Source organism: Lithobates pipiens, unplaced genomic scaffold (assembly GCF_037356315.1).
Source record: "Lithobates pipiens isolate NorthernLeopardFrog02 unplaced genomic scaffold, aLitPip1_a1.2 Scaffold_3, whole genome shotgun sequence".
Lineage (NCBI taxonomy): Eukaryota > Metazoa > Chordata > Amphibia > Anura > Ranidae > Lithobates > Lithobates pipiens.
Window position 1 is genome coordinate 207,022,716 of NW_027507790.1, and position 9,419 is coordinate 207,032,134.

The following is a 9,419-nucleotide window of genomic DNA, read 5'->3' on the forward strand; positions in this document are numbered from 1 at the left end:
ACTTCTTCCGAGCCTCTCCTATCCTCTGTAAAGCTCTACTCCAATCAGTCAGACTATCTCCTACTTTGTCCAGTTTCAGACAATCCCTGAAAACAAATCTCTTCAGAGAAGCCTACCTGGCCCCCACATAACTGTACATTTATTTTCTCCATCAGCCAGGGCCGGACTGACAACTCATGGGGGTCCCTTGGTCCCCACACTAAAGCCACACCTGCACAGGGAGACACTGTGTGTCTGTGGGGGAGCACACAGGGGGACACTGGAGGGTGGGAAGCACACAGGGGACACTGGGGAGGGAAAGCACAATGGGGGACACTGTGGGGGGAGAGAGCACACAGGGGAACACTGGAGGGAGAAAACAGACAGGGGGACACTGGAGGGGGAACACACACACACACAGGGGGACACTGGAGGGAGAACACACACACAGGGGTACACTGGAGGGAGAACACACAGGGGAACACTGGAGGGAGAACACACACACTGGGGGGTACACTGGAGGGAGAACACACACACAGGGGGATACTGGAGGGAGAACACACACAGGGGGACACTGGAGGGAGAACACACACACAGGGGGACACTGGAGGGAGAACACACACACAGGGGGACACTGGAGGGAGAAAACACACACACACACACACTGGGGGACACTGGAGGGAGAACACACATAGAGGGACATTGGAGGGAGAACACAAACACAGAGGGACACTGGAGGGAGAACACACACACAGGGGGACACTGGAGAGAGAACACACACACAGCGGGACACTGGAGGGAGAGCACACACACAGAGGGGGACACTGGAGGGAAAAAACACACACACACAGGGGGACACTGGAGGGAGAACACACACACAGGGGGACACTGGAGGGAGAACACACACACAGGGGGACACTGGAGGGAGAACACACACACAGGGGGGCACTGGAGGGTGAACACACACACACAAAGGGACACTGGAGGGAGAACACACACAAGGGGGCACTGGAGGGAGAGCGCACACACAAGGGGACACTGGAGAGAGAACACACACAGGGGGACACTGGAGAGAGAACGCACACACACACACAGGGGGACTTTGGAGGGAGAACACACACAGGGGGACACTGGAGGGAGAACGCACACAGGGGGGCACTGGAGGGAGAACACACACACAGGGGGACACTGGAGGGAGAACGCACACAGGGGGGCACTGGAGGGAGAACACACACACAGGGGGACACTGGAGGGAGAACGCACACAGGGGGGCACTGGAGGGAGAACACACACACAGGGGGACACGGGTGGGTGAACGCATACACACAGGGGGACACTGGAGGGAGAGTGCACACACAGGAAGACACTGGAGGGAGAATGCACACACAGGGGGACACTGGAGGGAGAGCACACACAGGGTGACACTGGAGGGAGAACGCACACACTGGAGGACACACACATTGCTTCAACCAGTACTTTTATTTTACTTTAAAATATTTTTACTCTTATTTTTAATGAGCACTTTTGACTCGATAAGGCTTTGTTGAATCCTCAGGAGTCCAAGATGATCAGAAGTAAAGTGGAAGGACACTACTACAATATCTTCATGGTTTGCATCTTAAGAATTATATGTCATTTTATAGTTGAGTATACCTTTCATTTAATAAATAATTTCTGCATAATTGCTGAATTAGCTCCTGCTACTAGTTTTGTCCCAGACCTTCAGAATGAACTGAGATGCAAGCTCCAGTCCCACACCTGGCACAGCCATCTAAAAGGTTATTGCTATACTATTAAAATACCTTCGTCCATCTGCATTTCACAGTTTAGAGAAATTCGCTGTTGACCTTTGGTCTATACAAAGGCATTTCTTCAGCTTTTGATGGTAGTGTCTTTTACCTACTCTAACTTAAAATCATTTTTTTTTTGTTGGTGTTCATATACATATTAGCAAATTTCAACCAGATGCAAAGAATAATTGTTAAAAAAAATCCAGTCCAGTGCATTTTTTCTGCATCAAAAGCGCATGGAAAGTGGGTTATATGGTTTTCAATGGCATAGTTCACACCAGTGTTTGCAGTTCCAGGGCGCTCCAGAAAAAAAAAGTAGGACATGCTGCATTTTTCCTGCACTGGACTGTACTTGAACGCTGTAAAATACATCAAAAACACACTGGAACACATTGGAATGCACCAAAAAAAAGCACCGGAACACATATTTCCTTATTTAAGGTTAAGAAAAAATAGGAGGAAAAATGCACTGTAATGCATCAAAAATGCATTAAAAACACACTGGAAAGCATAAAAAAAAATCAAAGACGCATTAAAAACGTGCATGCAGAAAAGCATCTGGAACAGATCTGGACTGCGTTTCTATGGTGTGAACTGACCCTAAATGCAGTTACCCTACTAGTGATTAAAAATTAAATATGAGGATATATTGTAAAAGTTTGTATTAGTAACCAAGCCCGATGTGCGCAATTGATGACAGTGATGACATTTCAGAAGTGTTTTTATTTCACACAAATATTGGATCTTACTGTCAATCAGCAATCATCTGTAAATCTAAGTGATGAAATGTGATTGGTGGGACTAACATGGGCCAAAACCATGGGAGTGCATTACAGTAAAACCTTGGTTTGAGAGTAACTTGGTTTGAGAGCGTTTTGCAAGACAAGCAACATTTTTAAATAAACTTTGACTTGATATACAGGTGATGCCTCGATATACAAGTAGCGTCACGTCCCAATGGAGTATAAAAGAAAAGAGAGACAGAGGCGCCTCTAAGTGCAGCAATATGGTTACATTTAATGAAGGTATAACATTTAGCAACTCACATGGTTGATGATTAAAACAGGCACATGTAAGTATGCAGGCATCCAGGGTAAAGTTGTCCACATAGACCATCCTCCTCACCGCCACTGACATCATCCCTTCCATTCTGCGCTCTACGAGCGATTCAAGCCTCACTTTCAGATCATTCTACTGCAGGGTAGTCTTCCCGGTCATGATTGCCGTCCGACAGCGGTGCGAGCCCGTGGTGTGGAAAACGGTCTATGTGGACAGTTTTACCCCAGATGCTTGCATACTTAGATGAGCCTCTTTTAATCATCCACCATGTGAGTTGCTAAATGTTGTACCTTCATTAAATGTAACCACATTGCTACACTTAGTGGCGCCTCTCTTCTCTTTTATACTCTGTAGTTCTTTGCTTCTAATCCCCTTGTGGAGGCTACCATGTGTGGATGGACATTTTATGGGTACACAATCTACCACATTGCTATAATCTTTTTATATAGACTATAAACTGAAAGACTTATGAATAAATGTTTGTGGAATGAATCATCTGAGATTCCATTATTTCTTATGGGGAAATTTGCTTTGATATAGGAGTGCTTTGAATTACAAGCATGTTTCCGGAACGAATTATGCTCGCAATCCAAGGTTTTACTGTATTTCAATCTTCTATGACATTTGGGGAAGGTCAACATACGGACATTTTTGGTATCTTGTTGTTTCCTGTTCTTATCTTTAGATTGTAGAAGGAAATGGATCAACTCCCTCTGCATCTCCAAGCTCAGCATTTCACAGACAGGCAGCTATCATATCCTTTTTTTTTTTTTTTTACCAAAAAAACATCAAGCAAGTGGTTGTAGCACTATTTATATAAACCAAGTATCCCATGTTCATGTGAAGAGAATTTGCACAACTACCCTTCTGGTAAATGATTGCTTTCCATTAGCAAAGCACCACTTCATGTCCCACTACAAGCAGAATGGTCACATGCAGTTTAGGGTAATATTTTTTGTCATGCCACATCAGATCAAGTGTGACAATATGTGCCAGAAGAACATGATCCAATTTGTGTAATTATTTTTTTACATAATTTTACCCAAATCTCATCTAACCTTAAAAGTGATACTAAAACTTCTGTGCCGTGTCAAACAGTGGGTGTGGCTAAATAATGTTACGTACTGGATGTGACTTTTTAGTTAGATTTAAATTAGACATTTTAGCCAGATTTTTAGAAAAATATTTATTATTTTTAGTTATCAATATATTTTTTAATTACTTTATTTTTTTATTTTTTTTAACATTTTTTATTTTCATTTTTAATTAATTTCAAAGTGATTGTACAGGCAGAAGACTTTTTTTTTATCTTACTGCATTCTATGCAGTAAGATAAAAAAAAACCTTCTGTGTGCAGCAGCCCCTCTCAGCCCCCCTAATACTTACCTGAGCCCATCTTGATCCAACGATGTTGTATAAGAGACTCGGCTGCCCACCTCATTGGCTGAGAGGGAAGTGCGGCATCAATGGCTCCCGCTGTTGTCAATCAAAGTCAGTGAGCCAATGAGGAGAGAGAGGGGGCAAGGCTGAACCACGGCTCCATGTCTGAATGGACACACAGATCGGTGACTCAGCTCGGGTGCCTCCATAGCAAGCTGCTTGCTATGGGGTCACTCGGCAGGGGCCAGAAGTTCCTGCAGGGGACCTGAGAAGCGGAGGATCCAGGCTGCTCTGTGCAAAACCACTACACAGAGCAGGGATGTATAACATGTTTGTTATTTTTAAAGAAAACAAATCTGAGACTTTAGTATCATTTAATTTAATAATTGTTATTTTTAAAGAAAACAAATCTGAGACTTTAGTATCAATTAATTTAATAATTGTTATTTTTTTTCACAACACGTGGGGGGGGGGGGGACTTTGGTGAGATATCAGGGGTCTAAACAGACCTCTGAAGTCTCAGTTATGGGACAGAGAAACAGGAAACACATTCCACAGTTCTCTTCTGCAGCCTTAGCTGCACTACAGATAAATGATCAGAAGACAGATGATCCTGTCCATTTATAAACTGAAGCACAGTAAACAGTTTACTATGCTTCCATATGAATGAATATAGTTTGTGATCGGTACTGGGGGGGGGGGATGAGGGAAATCCAATCAGGACAATGGGCTGCTGCCCTAAGGTGCCCCCCTTTGCTTCTTCATTCAGATTGGTGTCTGTATATTATAATACAGGAGGTGTGTTACTGGCCAGATCACCAGGTAAAAACAGAGGGGGAAAAAAGCCTAAAAGGGAAGAGAAATACAGTCACTACATCTAAGGATTAGGGTTTAATACTGCTTTAAACCAGAAACAGGGATGGTACTTACATGAATGAAAAGCGTCCCTTGTGCTGGTGGTTGCTCTGTTCCGAGGAATCAAGTCCGGACATCTTTTATTTATTATGACATATGACGTAATTCTTAAAAGGTCTAAATGCATTCACCTGAATGCTTACAATTTGGAACATCCTGATTCAGATAGGATAATTTATGGAGATAGTCTAACAAACAGAATAATGATCTGGATATCATTTAGTGAGTAACGTTCTTATAAATAGACAAGACAGTGGAAATTTCCCCTTTTAGAACTTGTTATGATTTCTCTGGAAAAAAAAATCACTAATGCTTATTTTTAGACAGGGGACTTTTTATGTGGTTTATTTGGAGCCTTTGAATTATTATCTCATCATTTAGAAATAGCTCTTCATTCTAAATATCCTGACTACTAATTGTTTCATTTGGATGGAGCTCAGGTGGGGGGTGGAGGGGGGGTTAGAATCTCTGTCATGTATTAACTGCTGCCCATCTACCCCTTATGGAGATTCAGTACAATTCCTCTAATTGTCCTGATCAACCATGTCACCAGAAACTTAGGGTAAGTCCAAAATATTAAGTGGCCACCAGAAGGGGAATAGAGGGATGATGACTGATGATGATGATGATGATTGACGATAATGATGATGATTGATGATAATGATGATGATGATGATGATTTCGACAGACCGATAAAGGAGGTAAGAGCACACATTGGGCAAAGCATTGGGGGTTCATAAAGGTTATCCGATTCCTGCCCACCCAACGTCATATGACGTAGTCGAGTTTGAGCGATGATATCTGAATGATGCCTGCAGTTACAGGCATCATTCAGATAACTTCTTTTAGAGCCATCCCTTCACCATAAGAAAAATCATAGTGGCTGTTCAGCCGCTTAATTGTTTTTATAGGCGGCGGAAGAGGACATCCCACTCCTCCCACCGCCCACCAGTGCTGTGATTGGCGAAACGGAGAAGAAACCGCCCGTCCCCTGGATGTTGACCATAGAGATTTCTGGTGGGTCAGATGGTCCTCGAAGTCTCTATGATCGTTTGGAGGCGATGTTATGACGTCACGCTTGTCCTCTGCATTTGAGAAATTGCTGCCACCTCGGCTGGGAAGCCAGGATCTTTTTTTGGAGGGGGGGATTTCAGGCTTCCCAGCTTAGAGGTGAGATCTGGGGACTTATTGACCCCAGATCTCACTGTAAAGAGGACCTGTCATGCACTATTCCTATTACAAGGGATGTTTACAATGTAAAAATGTAAAACGAAAGCACCAAACTAGAAAAATAAAAGTAAATTTAACAATAAATAAATTAAAAATGTAAAGCGCCCCTGTCCCCGCGTGCTCGCTCGCAGAAGCAAACGCTTACATAAGTCGTGCCCACATATGTAGCCAACGTTCAAACCACACATATGAGGTATCGCCACGAACGTTAGAGTGAAAGCAATAATTTTAGCACTAGACCTCGTCTGTAACTCAAAACATGTAACCTGTAAAAAAAATGTAAAGCATTGCCTATGGGGATTTTTAAGTACCGAAGTTTGGTGCCATTCCACGAGCGTGTGCAATTTTGAAGTGTGACATGTTAGGTATCTATTTGCTTGGCATAACATCATCTTTCACTTTATGCAAAAAAAATTGGGCTAACTTTACTGTTCTTTTTTTTTATGCATTTCCCAAAAATAACGCTTTTGAAAAATTGCTGCGCAAATACCGTATGAGATAAAAAGTTGCAATGACCGCCATTTTATTTCCTAGGCTCTCTGCTGGAAAAAAAAAAAAAAAAAAAAAAAAAAATATATATATATATATATATATATATATATATATATATATATATAATGTTTGGGGGTTCTGTGTAATTTTCTATATATATATATAATGTTTGGGGGTTCTGTGTAATTTTCTAGCAAAAAAAATGATGATTTGTACATGTAGGAGAGAAATGTCAGAATTGACCAAGAGGTTAAAGCGTAACTCCACTTTTGCTGAGAAAAAAAATCATTCCCCTCTGGGAGATCTATGTACATTGCAAGGCTTATAACAACCTTTGTTGCAGATTCCTACCTTTTGTTATTCTGAAGAAATCACTGTTTTTTCCTATGTGTAGAGTGGGTCTAATGGGAGTGGTTTCATAATTATCAGTCAACTGTGCAGCTGCAGAGCACTACATCCATTTACATGAGTTTCTATTGGGAATATCTCACCAAAAATTAAATTTTTGTTGCAGGGGATGCCTGAAATCTGACTTGTATCTTAGGTAGACTTCTGGGAAAATTGGTGAGCCAATCACACAAGCAGAAAATTATGTTTCTGGGGCGTGGTCAGTACATTTTCTGTGTACAGAACAACTCCAGGTAGCCATATTGCAATGCATTTTCAGAAAATTACAGTTGCTGCAAACTGAAAAGGAAAGGTAATTTTTAATAACATTCAACTGCAATATGACTTGTGTCGCAATTCTATACGCTGTATTATTTTTTATTTATGTTCTAATTATTTTGACACACAAAAGTGGAGATACCCTTTAACCAGTTCCCGACCGATGCACGACGATGTATGTCGGCAGAATGGTACGGGCAGGCAAACTGGCATACAGGTACGTCCAGTTGAAATTGCTGCCCTGCCATAATAGCATGCGAACCTCCAGTGGCGCGCGCGTGCTGGTTGGGACCCCTGTGAGTTCGGTCGTTTCACGGGGAGGCTGAATGTCAAGTGACGCTGATCTCTGCTCCCTGTGATTGGAGCAGAGATCAGTGTTCACTAACACACAGCCCAGCCCCCCACAGTTAGTAACATGCCCCTAGGACACACTTAACCCCTACACTGCCACCCCCTGGTTAACCCCTTCACTGCCAGTGTCATTTACACAGGAATCAGTGCATTTGTATAGCACTGATTGCTGTATAAATGACAATGGTCCCAAAAATGTGTCAAAAATATCTGATGCGTCCGCCATAATGTCGCAGTCACAATAAAAATCGCTGATCGCCGCCATTACTAGTAAAAAAAAATTATTAATAAAAATGCCATAAAACTATCCCCTATTTTGTAAACGCATATTGCGATTTTTTTTTTTTTGACCAAAAATATGTAGACGAATACGTATCGGCCTAAACTGAGTAAAAAAAAAAAAATTTGCGATATTTTTGGGGGATATTTATTATAGCAAAAAGTAAAAAATAATGCGTTTAAATTGTCACTCTTTTTTTGTTTATCGCGCAAAAAAATAAACGCAGAGGTGATCAAATACCACCAAAAGAAAGCTCTATTTGTGGGAAAAAAGGACATCAATTTTGTTTGGGAGCCACATCGCATAATTGTCAGTTAAAGCGCGCAGTGCCGAATGGCAAAAAGTGGTCTGGTCTTAAGCCAGCAAAATGCTCCGGTCTGAAAGTGGTTAATAAACCCCACTTTATGGGTCAGGCAATATAACTGAAACACATGCACAGTTTTGAGACCATGTGGAACATAAGTGAGCACCAATAGAATGTAGTGATGGCAAACCTTGGCACCCCAGATGTTTTGGAACTACATTTACCATGATGCCCATGCACTCTGCAGTGTAGTTGAGTATCATGGGAAATGTTCAAAATGTTCCAAAACATCTGGGGTGCCAAGGTTCATCATCACTGGAATAGAGCAATCTACGCAAAAAAATTCTGTACTTTCTAATATTTTTTTCTAGCACGGCATATTTTTGTAGTAAAAAGAAATAAGAGTCATATGTTAGGAGTTGGAGCTCCTCATTAATGTGGAAGTAGGTCATGAAATCTGAAGAAGCATAAACTGCCTCCTACTTGTAAAGGTGCTGAGTTATGCAGAGACATGAAAGGATGTGGTCAAACCAATACTACCCTATATCTATTATAATCAAGAAGATACATCAAAGTGACCACAGAAGATGCTTATCATATATGTATGAGCAGAAACAACAGCAGAGTCAGTATTTAAGCGTACACTGCATCTGAACACCACAAACCAAAAAAAATTAAAATTTCGTTTAAGTTTAATATTAAATCTCCTCCATCCATCCATGTCTCCATGCTTTATTTTTCAGAAAAATCACTTTGAAAAGCACCCCCCTGGCATTTCTGGTTGTGACCATCTTGAGTAAGGGCAGATGATACATGTAGCATTTACTTCCTGGAATCCATCTGCCCTTAGCTCAGGCAGGCAGGCAGGAGGATGTGCTTAGCTGAGAAAACCCCTCCTCCCCTCTTGAGACTCCTGGGATGTATGATATCATTTGGCTATTCCTGGAAACCAAAAAGCAACTGAAGAAATATA